Source organism: Fukomys damarensis, unplaced genomic scaffold, assembly GCF_012274545.1.
Source record: "Fukomys damarensis isolate Sample0158 unplaced genomic scaffold, DMR_v1.0_HiC HiC_scaffold_10, whole genome shotgun sequence".
Lineage (NCBI taxonomy): Eukaryota > Metazoa > Chordata > Mammalia > Rodentia > Bathyergidae > Fukomys > Fukomys damarensis.
Window position 1 is genome coordinate 14281302 of NW_022900922.1, and position 22138 is coordinate 14303439.

At 41.6% G+C, this 22138-nt stretch overlaps 1 pseudogene; it reads right to left on the reverse strand.

The window, feature by feature from the left end:
- Positions 1 to 1566: 1566 nt before the first annotated feature.
- The window catches only part of LOC104860774, a 64507-nt pseudogene continuing 43935 nt past the window's right edge, over positions 1567 to 22138 (reverse strand).

Sequence of the window (22138 nt, forward strand, 5' to 3'; positions counted from 1 at the left end):
GGCTGCTTGTATTCCTCAGACTCTTCGAGTTATCCGTGCAGTCTGGATTTTTCACTTATTGTTGTCTCTGCCTGGCTGCATGGCTGGCTCTCCCTGCCCTGAAGATCCCTGCAGATCTCTGGAGAGGTTTGCCCTGCCCAAGAGGAAAGGCCCCTGGCAAAACCCGATCAAACACCAGGCTATTTCCGTCACATTGGCAATCTTAATCTCATTAAAGCCTCTATCCCTCACTGCCTGGCTTATTTTTTTTAGAGGAAAGAAAACTATTTAAGTTTTATTTTCAAAGTCTAATTTTAACTCAGACTGAACAAAGAAGCAGAAAAGTGAGACAGCTAACTGTATTAGCCGACACAGATGCAACAAATGTAAAACCCTGGCTTACTAACATAACTGCGTGCATATTTACAGGCAATCCTTTTACATAAAAGTTTTACTTTTAGTTATTTGTAAAAACATTTGACAACAGGTAAAAATATTACTTAGATTGGGCTGAGGTGGTGCCACATTATAGTAGAAGTATTGGAAAAGTGATCCTCAAGGTGTATTGATTGTAAAGCAGATAAAAATGAATGACAACTACCTACTAAAGTTCTCTAGTAAAATAGTCAATATAACCCACGGTACAAAAGAAAAGTGAGAAAGCCATATGGATAGAGCAGAGTAATGTCTAGGCCTTAGGCTAATGAAGATAGTCAAGTAAAAGGAAAAAAGAGTCCTTGAATTGGAATAAATCCTCAGTGAAGATTCTTGGCTGTTTAACTGGGAGTTCTGTTTCTTCCCCTACTAATGTTTTTTAAGTCCTTTGGGTCAAATAGCATGTACATATGTTAATCAGTTGTGGATATATTCCAAGACTAGTGCTAAGGATGTTCATGACTATGCTTAATATTTGATTTTTTGTTTTTGTTCTTTGAGACAGAGTCTTACTATATCATTCAGGCTGGCCTTGAACTGACTGTATGGAACACTGACTGGCCTCTAACTCACACAGCCTCCTGCCTGAGCCTCTCAAGTGTGTGCCACCACAATCAGCAATATTTGAAACTCAATTAGAGACATAAGTATCAAACCAAGATAAAAGCTATAATATTCCTATCTAAAAAAGAAAGCTACATTTCTGCAGTAATATGTATTTCCAGGCTATTTTTTTCCCTCAAGAAAGAAAACTTAAAGGATAAGGATCTAACCAGCTAGCAAATTTTACTTTTAACTTTCCATTTATTTCAATGCTGATTTTATTGCAGCCAAAACAGTGGAATTAACTATACATAAAAAACTATTTTTTATATACACACATTTTAACTTATAGGGAATAAAATTTATTTTGGCAGATAGTGTTAAACAAAATTAAAGTTGCATACATTAGTAACATAACTCGCTGGGCGTGGTGGTGCATGCCTGTAATCCCAGCAATCAGGAGGCTGAGGCAGGAGGATCACTGTGAGTTCGAGACCATTCTGGGCTACGCAATGATTTCCAGGTCAGTCTAAATGAGACAGTGAGACCCTGTCTCAAACAACAACACCACCACCAACAACAACAACAATTAGTAATATGACTCAACATCCTTAATTTGGTATAAGTATGAAACATGTATTTGCTTCCCTGTGTTCTGCTAAATCATCATACCTATACTGTCTTATAAAACTGATATGCTGAAATTTATCTTTACTGACAAAACTTCTCACAAGCTTCTTCGATCTCTGGGTCCATCTCTTCATTAATATCATCCGTGTATGGATCACCAGCTCCTGATAAATCTGTTCCATTTTATTCATAATCTGGAAAAAAATTCCTCTCTTGCAAGTAACTCTTGACATTTCTCTTGGTAATCTGGATTAGCTGCAGTGAAAGGAACACCATCAGATGTACAGAATGTTGGTTCATCCATAAAGTAGTTAGGGTCATTCTAAGTGTTGCTTCTCTGTATGCTGAAGTTCATGGACTCTACTCCATTTACTCCACTGAAATTCTAGAAGCTTCAAGAGCATCTACTCTGCTGCAGTCTGCTTCTAGGACAACATTTTCAATTCTTTGAATAATTCCTTCTGTATCAGTCTTTCACTTTTCTTTCCCAGCATCTTCCAAAACTGACCCTGTCAATTTTAGTAATTTTACTGCACAGATTAAGCTGTCATCCATTGGATTAGAGAAGAGAGTGCTCAGCAATTCATGCAGACCGACTTGAAGAATATCTGCTCTTGTCACCTGTCCATTTGCTCCCTTGATCTCCAGGTTAAGATAAAGTTCTCCCAGAAAGAGTACAAATGCATGAAATGGTTTTCGAGTCACTTCATCTCCTTTTGCAGCTTGATTTTTAACTTCATATTCAGTTAGACAATTGTTGGTAGATGAGTTAGTTCCACAAATTCTTGCAAAGCATCAGCTGTTGTCACCCAGCCATTCTGGGTCTGTGCAAACTTTTAGTTTCAGTTTCAAAACGGCCAGGTTGCTCTGTAAGATGATTTTTAAAAACTCCTATACGTAGTCTGATAGAGTAGGGTAATTCACAGCCATCCTTAAAGCATTCTGTCTGAGGTTTCTGTTTTTGGTATCGGGGATTGAACTCAGGACCTTGTGCTTGTGAAGCAGGCGGAGGCACACTGAGCTAAATCCCCAGCCCTCATAGGCTTCTGTATAAGCAGAATAACCTGATGGGTAAAATTTGGGGGCATCGGCACACAGCTTAGACGGTGTTAACACTGCAGCCACAACCATTTGGGGCTTAGCCATTGATGATTGAGTTCTGCTAGGGGATTTTATCCTGTGAGCTGTGGAGCTCTCAGGGGCCTCTTTGGTTCTGGGAGTGCCCGGGATGGGGAGGGCCCCAGGGAGCCAGCTGGGACCTCATTCAGGACGGTAGTCCTGGACTGGCACAGTGCAGCAGCTGCAGGAAGCCCAGGGCTTTGAGCTGTAGCTGTGCCACAAGTGCCCAGCAGGTCCGACCCCCTGGCTTATTAACTGTATTTTAACACTCTTCAGGCTCTATCAGAAGACAGACCCTGGCTTTGCCGCGTTCCTCTCTGTATTTCCCATATCCCGAACCCAGCCTGACACGCAACAGTTCCTGCATAACTATTGCTGAATGGAAAGTTAGTTAATAAGCACAGAGCCAACTCCACAAATCAAATTACACTCTTGTCCTTGGCTGTGGATATCCTCATGGCGTTATTCATTGGAAAACTAAAGCTTTATTGAGGCCCTGACTCTGATGCCACATAAATCCGACCAGAGGAAGTTTGCACCTTGATTATTTTAGGACAGTTTTGGTAACCCATTCATTGACAGTCACTCACTCCATTCCCCCCAGATTCATTTGCTAGTGGATGTTTTCCCTGGAAGAAAAATGTCTCTACAGATGGCACTTGGTCAAGGTCTTCAGTGAGCCGAAACTTCTGAGCAGACCTGAGAAAGAGTGTATCTACTGTGCCTGCAGAACTAAACAGAAAGAACATCAGCTTGTGGCCCAGCAGTTCTGCGGAAGCAGAGAGGTCTCTACTTTACGTCTTTGGCTTTCACAGGCATGAATGTTACCATAAGAAAATAAAGGCTGCACTAATGCCAATAGAGGAAGTTCACCGAGAAATAATGGTGCGCAACAGACATAATGGGGCCAGGAAAACTTCCTCTCTCTCAAGATGTTCTCTTGGTTGGTTATATTTCTCATTCGGATGGAGCCAAAATACTGGCAGTTGTTCCATTTGGAATTTTAACAGAAAAGTTAATAATCACTGTTGCCTCCCTTGTTTGTCAGACCATGTAGGGATTTGGGGGATGCATATCCTCTGGTAGCTCTTGCTTAAGGAAGAGCCACTTGTTCCAATCATTCCTTAGACCGGCACCTAGAGGGGAAGAAGAGGAATATGAAGAAATAAGACCAAGGGGACACAGCCTTCATCAGGCGCCCATCAAGGTCTAGTTAGGAAGCAGAGCCCAGGGTAAGGCATTCAGCGGGTAAAATTTAATTCAGGGAACTCAGAGGAAGGGCCTGGAGGGGCTGGGAGATCCACAGGGTGCAGTGAAAGGATACAAGGATTAGCAGCTACAGTGAGACATCACCAAAGGTGGAGGACATCATGGGTGGAATCAAATCCCCTCAAAAGGGATATGGAAGCTGCAGTGATTATCCAATGGCAGCAAAGGGGTTAAAAGCCTCAGCAGCAAAAATCTCCCATTAAAGCAATACTGCCTATTACCTAACTGACCAAAACAGCATGAGATAAAAATTAATCTCTCTCCCAGTGAGAAGGGGCCTTCCATGAGGCTGAAGTTAAGCGACCTTGCCAATTTACAACTTTGATGTACAGCTTAGGTGTTCCTGGGAGATTAACAAGGAGCAGGATGACCTGGAAAATGAATTTCTGAGATACCTACATTTGCTAACTCAGACCTTTTCCCACATCTTAAATCTCTTATTAAAGAAGCCCCAATCTCTCACCCTGATGGCACAGTTCCACTCTTGGAAACTGGCCCATAGTGCCTCTTGACAGTGTACTCTGGTCTAAATAAATTCTCATCTTTTCCAGAATCCTTGACTGTTGGTAAATTCCCTTACCATCCATGTTGCCTGCCCTCCACATACCATTTGCTTGGCAGAAGTGTGGTACTCCTAGTAACACAGATTGGGACCTTGTTTAAAGATAGAGCCATTGTAAATGCTGTTAATTAAGCTTTAAAAATTATGCTGGAGTAGTAGGCCTTAATCAAACTAGTGTCCTTATAAAAGTAGAAAACTCATAGCAGTCACTGGGAAGATGACCATGTGTGGAGAGGCAGAGCTTGGAATGACTCAGCTGCCAATCTAGGAATGTGAACAATTGTGGCTACCACCAGACTAGGAAAAGGCAAGAAAAGATTCTCCCCAGAGTCTCAGAGGACCATGCTCTACTGCCACCTTGATTTTGGAATTCTAGCTTCCAGAACTGTGTCTCAATAAATTTCTATTGTTTTAAGTCATCTGATTTGTGATACTTTGTTAGAGCAGCATAGGAAACTGCTAAAAGTCGTACCCAAAACCCACACAGAGGATGTGGATTTGTTAGGTAGTCCAGGCAGAGGCTTGACCTCAGAGTGAAGGTGCTTGCTAGCATCTAGGCACACAGAGGAGATGCAGCTGTTGTGGAGAAGCCACCAGAGTAGGTGAGAGACAGGGAAGGAAGGGTGGGTCGTGAGGCTTCTCCCTTCTTCTGTTCTCCTGCCTCCTGCCAGTGTCTCTGTTTTTCTGGACCTATCACAAGCCACTTGCCATAAGCACTACAAAGAGTAGCTCTCAGAGGCGGGGGGCGGACTAGATCTGGGCTCAGAAGGGCATTGTGGCGCTCTGGGGGCTGTCTCATCAGACTACAGGGTGCGGAAGAAGTCCTCACTTTGCCACCATTACAGATACTGCACACAGTCTGTGCCACCTCCCCTAAAGGTAGAAGCGGGAAGAGTGCTCAGAGTGAAAAGCATCCTAATGCCAAAGTGAAATATTAAAATCCACCATATATTTATCAAATAACCCAAAGCCAGTGGAGGGGGGGCACTCCAAGAGATTGAGAAATTTAGGACTGAACAACTACCAAAAAAAAATGTTTTTAAAGAAAGAAAAAGAGAAGGAAAAGCTGCACTTAGTTAAAAATCTCCAACCCAAATGAGGAAGGAAATGAATGGGGTGCTGGAATGGCTTTTATACCTGTGTGGGCCCCCTCTGCATCTAATGCCCAACACAAAAATTTAATCATAATTTTCACATAATCATTTCCCAAAGGATTTGAAATACTTGTGGATTAAAACAAATTAAAACATTTAGAATAAAAACCTTTGTCATTCTTTAAAAGAACCAGTACTTTGTAATGAATCTGAGACAAAGTGTACCTTCATACAAAGCAGAAAATACCATATAGGTGTAGATTTATATATAATACATTTTTATGCTTGTGTATAATAGCTTTACATTTATGACTTTTAAAAAGGAACACAAATCTATTTGGGGGAAATCACTTCTTGGAACATAACAATTTACCAAATTAGTCCTTGCATAGAGGATGGTGGGCAAATGTTTAACAAGTATCTTGTTCTGGCTGCCAAATTTAAGAAAAAGAACATATTAAATCATTTGTCAAAAATAACATTCTGCAAAAGAGTGAGGTAACACAGTCTTAGCTTTCCAATGTTTTAAATCGGTGTGGAAGTGGAATGTAAGAAATCACATGACTAACTAGTTAACATGACCTCAGCAGACAAAGGCACTTACAGGGCAGCCTTTGAGACTGTGGAGTCTTGGTAAGTTCGTGGTCATCACACCTCACCAAATTTGGCCTTGTTAATGGAAACATGGCCTACTGTTAGCCTACCTGACTCTCTGGTGTGAAAGCTTGAGATTGTCAAACAAATCCTCAGAGCTGTGTACAAACAGCAATCAATATGAAATAATAAACAAAACAGAAGCACAGAGCAAGGCTTCCAATGCACCATGCGCTCACATGGAGGCACTACACGTGACAGCATGACACAACTGGGTGTGCCATAGGGTCAGCCATCTGTAGGGTGGGACGAATCCCTCCATATTTGCATGGCTTAGTTGTAAGGGAAGGGAGAAAAAGGTAATCTAGACAGGTGGTGGTACTGAGGAATGGCGTGCCAAAAAGAGATTCCCGAGCAGACTTTTCAAATGAGTCGCAAATCTGAAACTATTACAAACCAAGAGAACAGAAGCTGTGCTAAATGGAAAAAGTGCATCCCTCCCTGAATGCCCAAAATAGTTTCTCCTGGGGCAAGGAGCCGGTACCACAGATGCTTTCTTACTGTACCCCAGAGCGCCACACCTTAAGCATATGTTTGCATGGCCAGTGGGCACAGCAAGGCTGATTACCTTGCCCAAAGCCAGCAGTGAGCAGGGTAGGAGTAAGACTAACCTTCTAAACCCCTGAGTTTCAAGGATCTCTATCACCTAGTTGAGTCATGCTGCAGTTCTGGAAGGGTCTCAGGTGACCTGGATTCCTCCCCACCCAGAGTACACATCAACAAGCAATGTTACTAGAACACAGTAGGTATTTGCAGTGCCCACCCCCAAGATTCCTCTGTGACTGTGGTAGGTTTCATTGCTGAGAAACAGAAAGGGGAATTTTGACACAAAACCAGGTTGGATAGGATCCTTTCTTTTCTTCTTTTTCTCCTTGTTCTCCTTCTCCTCCTCCTCTTTCTTCTTCTTCTTCTTCTTCTTCTTCTTCTTCTTCTTCTTCTTCTTCTTCTTCTTCTTCTTCTTCTTCTTCTTCTTCTTCTTCTTCTTCTTCCTCTTCTCTTCTTCTCTTCCTCTTCCTCTTCTCTTCTTCTCTTCCTCTTCCTCCTCTTCTTCCTCCTCCTCCTCTTCTTCTTCTTCCTCTTCATCTTCTCTTCTCTTCCTCTTCCTCCTCCTCCTCCTCCTCCTCCTCTTCTTCTTCTTCTTCTTCCTTCTCCTCCTCCTCCTTCTTCTTCTTCCCTAGTATTTAATATCCAAATGCCTTACTGCATGCTTGTCTCCTGAGAAAACATTTTAGTGTGAAAGCTAAAGGATATTCTTTTCTTATATAAAGCCATGAGTCACAACTGCCATCTCTTAAAGAATATGGTTGCAGAGTCTTGGGTGGATGCAGCCCCATGTAATTAGAAGGCTGGTATGCCTTATTTATGATTCCCACAGGGACAGTCCAAATGCATTCTGAAGGCAGACTTAAAGGGATTTGAGGAGAAAATGTTGTCATGAAATAAAGGTCATGTTAACCATCCCTTGGGTACAGGTGGAATAAAGTTTAAGCAAAGGGATGAATTCTTCCTGTGCTCAGGAGAAGACAAGAATGCTTACTGCATATTTAGACAGGAACCTAATGGATGATGACCATACACTGGGAAGCTTCATGAAGAAATCACCTGTGGTGCATTAACGTCCTCCCACACCTTTGGGCATGAGGTGAGCTCTGGTGTCTGCTGCTAGTCTGAACCCAAGGGTGGGTGTTGCACCTCACATGAGGGCCCCATTGTTCCCACTAAGGAGCTCAGCCCATAGGACCCATTGGTGGAATTTCCCCATTATAAACACAAAAGAGCAATACTTCTTTTTTCATCTTTACATTCTGGGAATGTTCTCATCGTAATGTTCAGAAAATATTGGTGGTTATTTGAAATCATAGACTAATGTAAGCAAAAAAATTCTTTTTGCAGTGTTAAAATAAATAGCTATTGAATCATATAAAGGTAAATTATTTCAAATTATTTTCAAGTACAGTAACGTGATTGATTCTCTCTCATGCAATATGTATGTGTGTCAGCTGATTGTGTCAGCTTAAGGAAAAAACACCCAACTAAATTGGATCAGCATAGTTCTGGATGAGGCTGAAGGGATTTATTGAAGGCAAAGCACCCACCTTGAATGTGAGTGACAGAAACCAATAGGCTTGCCGCCTGAATGAAATAAAAGGGGAATGAAAAAGGAAAGCTCGGCCACCTGCTTGGGCCCACCTGGCAGGTCTGCAACCTCCCGGCTGCATGCCACCAGATCTAGTAGGAAAGGTAGCCAAGCAGGTGCCCTTGAAACACTCCCACAACCTGACCCCCTCCCCCCTCCCCCAGTTCTCAAACCTCCTGATTGGGCCAGTCCTTGGACCCACTCTGCAGAGGTATAGGTGGTCATGAAGGGTATTTTTCTGAGCTCCCAACTTTGAACATCTTTAAAGAAAGGGCAGGGGAAACCTGTAATGGAACTGAGTGGAATTCAACCCTATGGGTTGGAAAACTCAATTTAGGCCTTGTGGACTGAGGTCAGTCTGAGTCATGGGGACCTGCTATTGGCTAGCTGAGATCAGGGGATTTGGTTCTGCACATGGCTGTACATGTGGTATAATATGACAACAGAGACAGTCTGAAAGAGACCCTTCAAATTCTTTTTTTTTTCTTTTCCTCATTCCACCCTACAATTTCTTTCTTTTTTCTGTCCTTTCTATCCAACTCAGTCTTTTGCTCCACCATATTATCCCTTATCTCCCTTTGTATTCCTGCTCCTGTCCTAACTCAGATTTCTTCTTTTATCATTTTTTTCTTTTTTTTATGTTCTTTTCTCCTGTCATTTTATCTCACTCATGGCTCTGTAGATTCAAGGGAAGGTGAGCCCCTGTTACTGTTAAGGGGATATATTCTTGTCCTTATTCCTGCACACTGTCTATCTCCTTTGAAGTTAATAGTTTTGTAAAGATAGTATGGTCATTCTACATCCTCTGGTTTCACTTGAAACCTTCTCCAATTTTTTCACTTATCTACTCCTCTCATCCTAACTCAGTCTAAGCCCCCATCCTAAATGGTAAAGATGCTATATTGAAAATCATATTCACTGCAAACATATTTTGGGCTGCTTCTTGATATTAATTTAATTCACATGGTTTAAAGGTGATAGACTAATGACTACTACAAGTGGTCAATTTGCAAGCTGTGCTTGATCCTATTGGGCTGCTGAATGTAACAATTGGGATAAAGGATTGTGATTGATTTAATGAGTTGTTTTCTCTGGTATTATGAAAATGAGGATGTCTGTGAGTCATTAGAGACTCAAAAGCTAAAATGCAACTGTATCAGGAAGAATTAAGTAGTAACCCAGAAATTCAACCAAGGACAACCCAACAATAAAAATAAAAATGAGAAAACACTTAAGCAAGACACAAAGACAGACTTCCATTTCACCAATGGCAAACAGTAGGGCAAATGAGAATGAAAAGTCTGATAGTGAACCAGCAGGATGCCCTAGAGCCATAGCACAGGAGGTAACAAAACAGATCAATCAGGGTCTAGAAAAATTCAAATCAGAAATAATTTCCCAGTTAACTATAGAGATGGTGAACAAAATGGAAGTCATGATTCGAGACTCTAGAACAGAAACTGACAAAAAAATAGATGAGCTCAAGACCATGATAGAAGCCATGAAGACTCAGCATAAGAAAGAAATGGAAACAATGAATGCCCAACAGAGGAAAGAAATGGAATCCATAAAACAGATTCAAACAGATATCCAGGAGATTAGAAACTCTATTGAAAGTGTACACAACAGAATAAAAGATTGCGAAGATAGAATTTCAGATATAGAAGACAGGATTGCAGTCAGTGACCCTGAAAAAAGAGGTCTCTCAAAAACAGTAAGGGATCATGAGAAATCGATTCAACAACTGCTAAACTATGCAAAGAAAAATAACATAAGACTGATAGGAATCCATGAAATAGCACGAGAAAACACAAGTGACTTTAAAAAGCTCTTCACAGAATTAATGACAGAAAACTTCCCAAACAGAAGGGAAGAATTAGACATACAGATAAGTGAGGCATATAGAACTCCAACTAGCCACGATCAAAAAAAAATCTACACCTAGACATATAATAATCAAGATCCCAGAAATTCAACAGAAGAACAAAATACTACAAGCAGTAAGAGAAAAGAAACAAATCACATGCAAATGAAAGCCCATTAGAATCACAGCAGACTTTTCAACACAAACTCTTAGGTCAAGGAGAGCCTGGAGTGAGGTATTTCAAGTCTTAAAAGAAAACAACCTCCAACTTAGACTGATATATCCTGCAAAACTCTCTTTCCAAATAGACGGGGAAATAAGATACTTCCACAACAAAGAACACCTGAGAAACTTCATGAACACCAAACCAGCACTACAAGGACAATGTCCTAGAAAAGGACAATGAAGGTCACAATACCATGAGGCCCAACAGACCAAATCAAATAGGCAAGGCAAGAAACTAAAAGGAGAGGGGAGAAAAGGTAAAAGCATCAACAAAAGGACAATAACATGACAATAATAAGTTAGAACATATCAGTTATAACCATCAATGTTAATGGCCTCAATTCACCAATGAAGAAAAATAGACTGGCAGAATGAATTAAGAAGAAAAGTCCAACAATATGCTGTATACAAGAAGCACACCTAGTACTAAAGGAAGTCCATAGACTGAAAGTGAAAGGATGGAAAACAATTCTCCACTCGTCAGGAGCCCAGAAAAAAGCAGGGGTAGCAATCTTATTCACAGACAAAGTAAATTTCAAACTCTTAAGAGAGACAAAGAAGGCCACTACATCCTTGTAAAGGGAACAATTCAAGAGGAAGAGATGACAATCATAAACATATGTGCACCAAATATAAATGTCCCCAACTATATATAACAAATATTAAGTAACATGAAAAACCAAATAAGCACTAATAGAATTTTAGTGGGGGATTTAAATATCCCACTATCACAAATTGACAGATCATCTAGGCAGAAAATCAGCAATGAAATAATAGAACTGAACCAAGCTTTGGAACACATGGACTTAATAGATGTCTACAGAGTATTCCACCCCACAAAATCAGAATATACATTCTTTTTGGCTGCACATGGATCATTCTCCAAGATAGACAACATATTGGCTCACAGAACAGGTCTGAATAAATGCAAAAGAATTGAAGTCATCCCTTGTATATTATCAGATCATAGTGCAATCAAACTGGAGATCAATAGCACAAGAAACTGTAGGAACTTCACAAGCACATGGAAATTGAACAACACTCTTCTGAAAAATCAGTGGACTACAGAGGAAATTAAAGAAGAAATTAGACAGTTTTTACAAATAAATGAAAATGCCAATACAACATACAGGAATCTATGGGACACAATGAAAGCAGTTCTATGGGGAAAATTCATAACATTGAATGCCCACACTAGGAAAACAGACCAAGCTCAAATAAACAACCTAATGAGGAATCTTAAGACTCCTAGAAAAACAAGAGCAAGAAAAACCCAAAGCTCGAACAAGAGAGGAAATTATAAAGATTTGAGCAGAAATCGGTGTAATGGAAACTAAGAAAATGATACAAAAAATAAATGAAACAAAGAGTTGGTTTTTTGAAAGAATAAATAAAATTGACAAACCCTTAGCTAATCTTATCAAAAAAAGGAAAGATTAAACACACCCCAATTACAGTCAGTGAAATTGAAAATGTAATTAAAAATTTACCAACAAAGAAAAGCCCAGGCAGTGACAGATTCATTGCTGAATTTCAAAAGACATTTAGAGAACTACTGCCGTTACTCTTCAAACTTTTCAATGAAATTGAAAGGGAAGCTATACTTCCAAATTCATTCAAGGAAGCAAGTATCACTTTGATTTCCCACCAATTACAGTCAGTGAAATTGAAAATGTAATTAAAAATTTACCAACAAAGAAAAGCCCAGGCAGTGACAGATTCATTGCTGAATTTCAAAAGACATTTAGAGAACTACTGCCGTTACTCTTCAAACTTTTCAATGAAATTGAAAGGGAAGCTATACTTCCAAATTCATTCAAGGAAGCAAGTATCACTTTGATTTCCCAAACCAGGGAAAGGCACAGCTGAAAAAGAGAACTATACACCAATCTCCTTAATGAATATAGATGCAAAAATCCTTAATAAGATACTAGCAAACAGAATACAGAGGATTATCAAGAATATCATACATCTTGACCAAGTCGGATTTATACCAGGGATGCAAGGGTGGTTCAACATATGTAAGTCAATAAATGTAATACATTATATTAACAAAGTCAAGGACAAAAACCATCCTCTCAATAGATGCAGAAAAAGCATTTGACAAAATTCAACACCCATTCATGATAAAAACCCTGCAAAAGATTGGAATAGATGGTCTATATCTCAACTTAATAAAGGCTATCTATGAAAAACCAATAGCCAACATCATATTAAATGGCCAAAAACTGAAACCCTTCATGTTAAAATCAGGAACAAGACAAGGATGTCCACTATCACCACTCCTCTTCAATATAGTTCTGGAAACATTAGCCACAGCAATTAGACAAGAGAAAGAAATTAAAGCAATAAAGATAGGAAAGGAAGAAGTTAAACTGTCATTATTTGCTGATGATATGATACTCTACATTGAAGACCCAAAAAAACTCCACCAAAAGACTTCTAGGCTTAATTGACAGATTCAGTAGAGTAGCTGGATACAAGGTGGACACTGAAAAATCAATAGTCTTCTTGTACACAAATAACAGACTCACTGAGAGAAATTAGGGAAACAATTCCCTTCACAATAGCATCCAAAAAAATGAAATATCTAGGAATCAATCTAACAAAAGAAGCAAAAGATCTCTACATTGAAAACTATAGCACTCTGAAAAAAGAAATTGAAGAGGATATAAATAAAATGGAAAACTATCCCCTGCTCCTGGGTAGGAAGAATCAACATAGTGAAAATGGCCATACTACCAAAACTGCTATACAGATTCAATGCAATGCCAATTGAAATTCCAACACTATATTTCACAGAACTAGAAAAAAGAATCCAAAAATTCATCTGGAACCATAAGAGACCTAGAATAGCAAAAGCCATCCTAGGCAACAGACACATGGCAGCGGGTATAACAATTCCCAATTTGAAACTATACTACAAAGCCACTGTGATAAAAACAGCATGGTACTGGCAAAGAAGCAGGCCTGAGGATCAGTCAAACACATTGGAAGACACGAAAACAAATCCAGATGTACTCAGCTACCTCATCTTTGACAAAGGAGCTGACCATCCTCAGTGGAGGAAAGATAGCCTCTTTAATAAATGGTGTTGGAAACACTGGATTTCAACCTGCCAAAGATTAAAACTGGACCCTTATCTTTCGCCATGCACTAAATTAAAATTCAAGTGGATTAAAGATCTAAATATTAAAACAGAAACAGTAAACTTGCTGGAAGGTAAGTTAGGCAGAACTCTGGAAGACATTGGCATAGGAAAAGACTTTATGAACAAATCCTCAGTATCACGGGAACTAGCAGAAAGAATCAACAACTGGGATCTCATCTTATTAAAAAGCTCTGTACTGCAAAAGAAACCATCAGCAGAACTAAGAGACAACCTACAATGTGGGAAAAAGTTTTTACCAGCTGCTCCTCAGACAAAGGACTATTATCTAGAATATATAAAGAATTCAAAACAATCAGCCCCCCCCAAATATAAAGACCTGATTCAAAAATGGGCATCCGAAATGAACAGGCATTTCTCAGACAAAGAAGTAAAAGCAGCAAGTAAATATATGAAAAAATGCTCCACATCACTGGTCATTTGAGAGATGCAGATGAAAACAACACTGAGATTCCACCTCACCCCACAAAGAATGGCTGCTATCAAGAAATCACACAATAACAAATGTTGGCAGGGTTGTGGGGAGAAAGGAACCCTTCTCCATTGTTGGTGGGAGTGCGGACTGGTGCAACCACTGTGGAAATCAATATGGAGATACCTCAAAGAGCTTGGATTGGAGGTTCCATTTGACCCAGCCATTCTTCTGCTAGGTATCTTTCCAAGGATGATTCCATTAAAGGAATCATATCACAGTTATATATGCATACCTATATTTATAGCGGCACAGTTTGTAATAGCTAAAACTTGGAAACAGCCCATTTGCCCATCAGCTGGAGACTAGATAAAGAAGATGTGGTTTTTCTACAAAATGGAATACTAATCACCCATAAAGAATGAGAAATTAGAGTCAGTCATAGGAAAATGGATGCATATTGAACATATACTCTTGGGTGAAATAAATAAGTCACACATGTGTAAATACCAAATAGTTTCTCTGGTGTGAATAAACTACAATAATACATAAGATCCTAACAAGATTACTGACATTGTGAAATGGGAATAAAGGGCCTAAAGGTGTAGGGAAGTTGGGATGGGTAGCGGAAGGGAAATAAGGGAAAAGAAAAAAATGTGAGATAATGAAAAGATGAAAATCAAGTGATTGTAGATGGGGAGGGAAGGAGGGGGTGAAGGGAGGGCAGCGACAAGGGGAAAAAATGAGAACCAAGACCTGTCATGTAGAGGTACAAGATCCCAACAATGAATGTAACTGTACTGTATCCCTAAAATGTACCAACAAACTCAATTAAAGCTGAAAAAAAAGAGAGAAAGGAAAGCTCATTTCTGTTTCTTTGTAGGAGCACCAGTCTTCGCCACCGTCTTGGATGTCATCTCCTGGCTTCCAGTCCGACTCTTCAGCTCATATCTTTCAGCCTTCTGGTGCAGACCCTCAGCCTCCTGATACAGGTCAGCAGGGGTCACTATAATGAGCTCCAGGCCTTTGGCTGGATCCTTTGCATCTGCAGTGCACAAATAGCCTTTTTGCACTTTTCCACACCTGACTCTGCAGGTGGCCATTGTAAGCTAGTCTTGTAAATTCTTATTTATATGCATTAAATCTGTTTCTTCTCTTAAGCGCTGACTGATACCTATCCTGATAGCAAAAAGAAACTCCGAAGAAATCCCAAGCTGTATTCAGTACTTATATTGTTACTAATAATATTGACATTGTAAAACTAAGATACATAAGAAAGATAAAACAATAAGCAATTATGTTAAGTTGACGCTACCAAGATTTCTAACATTAGGGATTGGGTTACAAATATAAAATCAAGAAGTGAAAACTTTAGCTTTTATTTCAACTGGCTTTCTCTGAGGCTTATGAGGTGTTTAGTTCTTTTTAAAAATGCATATTTCGTAGGCTTGTCCACTGAAAGGCTGGGGCTCAGATTGGGATCTTGAAACATCATCTGCTCCAGATCTGGCTCTGGAAACAGACAAGATGAGCCAGAACATTTTATCCGTAAGATAACAGAGATGTATTAATGACCACTGAGGTGAGTCTGAAAGGCTAGGGGAGCCAACTTGAAGAAATTCCCACTCAACACTGGTGGAACAGTTTGATTCTCCAAAAGAATAATAACTACAAAGCATTTTCAGGTATCAAACATCTTAATATTTATGAATTCAAAATGATATGGAAAAAAAAGCCCCACCATTGGCCATTGGACCTTACTGACAGAGGCTGGTGAAATAATTCACTGCTCACTCTAAATGCTGGAAGGAGTCAAGCATTTATCCTGCTTCCCTGGAATAAAGTATGCTCAAGGGTAATTGAACAGTTCACAAAGAAAACTCTTCTCATATCAATACTCCAGTTAATAAATGGAGGTGGGTTAGGGTAATGACATCATCTCAGGAGTCCTAGAAACACAGTGGATGTAGGCAATGATCATCAATGACCAGGAAAACCATTAGCGAAAACCCATAGGAACTTTAAATGTTAGAAAGTCTGACAAGATCTGACCCAGCAATCAACTTCAGCATCACAGAAAGAGAAGCAATCAAACATTATGTGCTGGCTAGGAGAAGCAGACAACTGTGAGTCACTCTTGCCAAAAAATAGAGATGTAATCTGATGAAGTCTCTAGACCTAATTGCCAGTTTCTAAGACAGAGGAACATATTCAATGAAACCATGAAAATGTAATCACACTTTATATGAAAAATGGCCTAGTTTCTTTACTCTCCTACAGATTAAAAGAAATTTCAGAGTTGTACTGTCCATAGCAGTGGGTACCAACTGATCCCCATTTAGATAACCCAACCATCAAGACATTTTGAGATAATTGCAGAAATTTTAATAAGACTGAATGTTTTATGATATTAAAACATTACTACTAATTTTGAATGCTATACTTATGATTTGTGCTTTTAAAAACCTTTAATTTTTAGAAAACATAGTAAAATATTTGCAGATGAAATGATAATATTCTCAGAGATTTTCTTGAAAATAACTTGAAAGGGAGACTCTGGGGATGAACTTGGGTACATAATTGGCCATGAGCTTGTAATTATTGAAGTTAAGTGAGAGACACATGAGAGTTAGATACACTATTCTCTACCATTGTATGTATTTAACAAAGAGCTTAAAATACAAAATTTCTAAGAACCAACAGTTTTCAAATTCATTATTTTTTTGTTTCTATGTTACTAGAAGTTAAAAGTACATACAAATTATCTGCTCATGTTTCTGTCCCATTACCTAAGATCATTTTATTTATTTCAGATGTGATCCAAGAAAATTTTATAACACTCCTATGATCAATTTAATGATTAAATAGTTGAATTGGAGACTTAGTGGATCTGGTAAAGCCACACATGAGATCATCAAGGGATAGGTTGGTCCCACCTTCAATTTGCCACATAACATTTTTTTCTTTTGAGACTAGGTCTTGCTTTGTAGTTCAGGCTGGCCTTGAACTCACTATGTAGCCCAGGCTAGCTTCAAAACTTGTGGCAATCCTCCTGCCTCAGCCTCCCAAGTACTGGGCTTATAGGCTTGCACCACCATGCTCGGCCCCACCACATAGCTTTTCAAGTAAGTGATACCATGAAATAACTTGCTTTTGTGGATTTTACTTGGTGAAGCTAAAATGATTGAACAATAGTTCAGGTGGTGATTGATGAATATAGAAGTGTATCATAGTATAATACAGCAGGGGCCATGAAGTCAATGACTTGCACACTGTGTGGAAAAGGAGAGAGACTTTCTGGGTTTTCCTCAGCCTGGAGGATGCCCTCTGCCTTCCCTAGTACGGAACGAAAGTCTTCCCACTACTTCTGTGTGGAGAGAGGAAAAAAAGCAGGCCTGTTGCTGTTGGGACAAGTGGAGTGCTCTGAGGTCCTATAAGGTCAGATGACTGGACCTCAAGAAACTGAGCCAGGAGGAGGGGATGGGCTGAGGAGACAAGGAATGGGATCTCCTGGGGACCTAGCCTGCAGCAAAGGGGTCTGGGCTCTGTCCAACATGCAGTAGGAAGCTTTGTTGGGGCTTTAAACTGGCAAGTGCAATGACCAGGTACACATTCTTAACAGTTCACCCTGCCTGCATTAAGTAACAAGGGTCAGAGAGGGACAAACATGGAATATAATATTCTCACTAGGGACAGTGGCACCTGGAGAAGCCGGTGAAGCCAGAGAGAAGGGGGCAGACAGAGACCCTATTTGAAGACACAATTAACAGGGCTCTTGGTGCATTGGTTATGGAGAATCAGAGAAGAGATGTTGAGGGCAACCCAGACATTGTGCTATCGCCAGCTAGAGCAAAGGGATGAAAGAACAGGGAAAGAGGCAGATTTGTGGCAGGAGATCAGGAGAGGCATTCAGAAGTTAGACTGTAGCTCTGGAGTAGCGGGTGAGCGTCAGCTTTAGGCCTCTGCACAGGGTGGGAGTTCCTCTAAGGCTGATCAAAGAAGGAAGCATTGAAAGACTGAGTGAAGTTCAGGGAAAGAGGCAACTGGCTTTAGAAACCCATTGAGCTGCACTGGTGAGCTGAATCCACCACGGTGAATGTCCTACATTGTGGCCTCCAACTCCCAGCCATCCTAGTCTGTCCTTCTAGTAAGCTCTGCCACCCTTCCCCCAGTACAGGAAGACTTCCTGCTTTAGAAGGATTTCATTTAGGATGAAGTGACCCCCTTGGCATCCTGGAGGCCTTGATCATGACTTTTCAAGGCAGGGGAAGCCCAGGAATTGGAGGGGAGGCCAGGGTTGAGGCAGAGTTTATGAGGTCTTTGGGAAGTCTCTAGGGATCAGACTGATTTTTCCTACAGAGGCCTCTTACCAAGGCAGTTATTGCAGAAAATGATTTGTGATACGTCTCTCGAAGTTGTTGGAAGCATTTGTCATGTTGAAGTGGGGGCGTGACATGCCTGCCTCAGGAGTTGAAGTCTGTCCTTCCACAGGCCCAGACGGAACCCAGGAATGCCACCCCGGCACTCCTTGATAAAGGTTTCTTGGGTTTGGGTTTTGAGGTAAAGCTGCAAATACGATCAGAGTTTCAAGGGTTGTCAGAATGAGAGAAGTGGCCCCAGTAAACATCTGTTTTCAATCTTAGTACAGTGAGTCTCTCTGAATACTTGATGAGCACTGTGGAGTCTTGCCTCTGGAAAATAGAAAGCCCCATGCAGAAAAATTCACATGCAATTGGACAGAGTTTGAAGAGCTCCTGCTAGTCATGGATTCATCTGGGGCTAATAGATTCCTGATTACAACTGCTTGAACCAGAAAGTCACACAAGATACAACTTTTAACACTGGAGGATGAAGTGGGCTTTTTGAGGACAAGAGGCATCTTCAGAGCATCTCCGAGGTGGGCAACACCCAGGCTCTGCTCATACGCAGCTGATTCATAGATCACAAGGATGAGGTGATCACCATAGATGCGCTAGCTGTAGGTGATTTCCCCACTTTCCCTTTAACTAAAAGTCTCAGGGTCCCCATGAGCAGAAAGGAAGAAAGGAAAGAGGTAAGTGCCGTGGTACTGACACACAGGTGCTCCTCACAAGCTTAGCCTAAGTTGATAATGTGCCTCACTGAACCTCACCTGCCTCCACCATGCTCAGAACATTTACATTCACCTACCCTTGTGAAAAATCATCCCACACAAGGCTAGCTTACAACAGTGCTGCTCCTGCATACACACAGATGGGCATTTTGAGGACGCGGTGGGATACAAAAGCACAAAACACAGTATGTATGAAGTGTTGGTAACACAGGACACCGCAGATTCCTGACTGTTTCTCTCATGATTGTGGGATACTTATGGACTATGAGCTATGAGAGAGAGCACTGAATGGCAATGTGTCGCTAGCCTGGGAAAGATCAAATTTGAAATTCAAAGCAGTTTCCACTGAGTGCCTATCATCTTAAAGTCCAAAATCGAGAGTCAAACCATTGTCAGTAGGGAATCATCTGTATTTCCAGACCTGGGCATCAGCCAGGTAGAAGGAGGACACTCATTGGTGGGAAATCAGGCTCTGACTTGAGGTGCTCTTGCCTCCCTTGGCACCAACCTCAATCAGAGGGCAGTCTGTTCCCAGTGATGTGCCTGCCAGGACCCTGTGACTCTGATGGGGAATGAACGACATGTTTTAGGCGAAGTGCAAAGTGAAGCTGAAGGGACAGTGGCTTTCTTGATGGCCACATACTTGTCCTGGGGATCAGGACAATCTTGAATATCCAGGTAGCACCAAGAAACAAAATGCATGTTCAAGGGAAGAAGAAAGAGAAGGAGTTTTGGAGAGTTCTGTGGGTAAAGGGGCCGTCCAGAGCCCCAGCCCGCATTACCAGAGGGAGGAACAGAAACGTGTTTCCTTCTCACAGGAGAGGCCAGGAGCCCCCTGAGACTCACACAAGTAAGGAAAGTGGTGGTGGTTTTGGTGGGGTGACTAGAATCCGTTCTGAGACTCACAGGCAGTGCCCAGGATGTGGGCGACCTCGGGAGGCTGAGCCATTGCAAAGTTGCCCTTCTGACTGGCCTCCAGGTGAGCCTGATCATCGCTTATTCTGTGTGTTTCCCAAGGAAAGAGCGCGTATTTACAGGCTCAGTTGTTACAGATATTGTGCACATTCTTGCTATTTATCTGACCCTTAAGAGCCACACAGCAAAAAGCTGACATCATCTGGGCTGTCACTAAGCAGCCAGGATATACTCACTGTCTCTTGGGAGTGAGCACTCAGACATAGGATGCAGCACAGGATAAGTTTTATTGAACATTTAGAGAGCTAGTTAATTTTAGAAAACAGTTCATGTTGCCTTTAATAAATGAGCAGATGGAAACTCAGTCCCGGGGGGAAATGGATTCTCAGTTCAAAGTCCTTGGGGCTGTGTGAAGCCTGGGCTCCCATGGAGAGCAGCCCAGGTGAGCTGCTAGCATCCAGTCTGACCTCATAAGTAAAACTAGAGCAGGAAGAACTTTAGCTGTTTTATTAGTGAAATGGGTCCAGAACTGCTTTCTTATGCCAAGCCCTTTAGAGTAAATGTGTGTTGAACACAGTCTTTCCTCCTCCTGGCCTGAGAAGTAAGGGAACAGTGTTGAAAGAATCCATTCAGGGCTTTGGGAACCAGAATGGGAACAGGATGCAGTAAGTACATTGGCCGCAACAGGCAACACCAGGGTTGTTCGGACCAATGGAAGAGGGGTTTGCGGTACAAAGCCATTTTACTGCTCTACTGTGGCACCTTCCTGAAAAGCACGCCCCACCTGTGACTGCTCTGAGCATGCTGGGGGTGGTGCACTTAGGATCTGGGGGGAGGCGGGGAACAGGAGACCACGCTGCCAGCACTCACGCATTGTCCTTCAGAGTGGCCCAGGGAGCAGTCATCAAACATATAGAGGCATGCAGAGCACAAGGGGATGGAGTTCCCAAGCGACGTGCTGAAGAATACGAAGTGCCAGTGTCAGTCCCTTTTCTCCAACATGGGTTCTCGGCTCACCGTGACCAAGGTCCTTCTGAGGTGTCTCCAAGCCCCAACCCAGGTACCTGACAAGTAAGGTGCTGGCGACACTTGAAGGCAAGACCAATGAACACAGCCTTCAAGTGTGACCAAAATCCTGCAGGTAAGGTCACCAGCAAATCTGTACCTCACCCTTCCCTGCAAGTCTGAGTGACAGTCCAAGGTCTCCTTTGGGTACCTTCGGAAGGGACGTGCCAGAAGAGGGTGCACAACTCTTTTGTAGGATCTCTGTGTTGTCAGCGAGCGACAGAAGATGGATAATTTTTAACTCCTCGGATAATAAAAGTTGTCACTAACTCTTCACCAAGGCAGAACCCAAGGCTTACACAGAGCTCAGGGTTGCACTCACACAATAACTGAGCAACTTCAAGTGTTTACACCATATGAGGTGATAGGGAGCCCAGTGAAACAATTCCCGAGGCCACAGGCGAAATATGGAAGTAGCCAGCTTACACCGTGTGGGGCTCTTCCCTCCCAAAGCTTTGGCTTTATGTAGAGCTGCCATTGTGAAACTCATGGTAGAGGAAGGCAGCAGCCAGTTTTGTCCTCCTGTGCCAGTTTCCCTGAGAGCCAACATGAGCCACTGTGGTGGGAAACTTCCCATTGAGCGCATTTGTCACAAGTGTTTGATGATCTGTTTTCCAGCATGGGTGGCCCTCAGGGGACTAGCGTGGTGAGAAGCTCACAGGCTGCAGGGTGTGTTTGATGAGGACAAAGGCTGCTTTTCCACTCTGCTGCCTATGTGAGCATGTAGTTACCTTTCCCATCACACGGGACCAGCGTCTTTCTTCATTTCCCTGACACTGCTGTGGATGCCCTGTTACCAGCTCACAAGGCCTGATGCCCCCGATTCTCTGGAACGTCAGCTGAGAGCAGGGTGGGCTGAGTGGGAGGAGGGGAAGATCACAATTAGAGAGCCCTAGGTTCCTCCAGGCCTTCCAAGTGCTCTTTGGCTTCCTGAGAGTTCAGCAAATAAACACACCTGTTTTCAGCACTTTGTA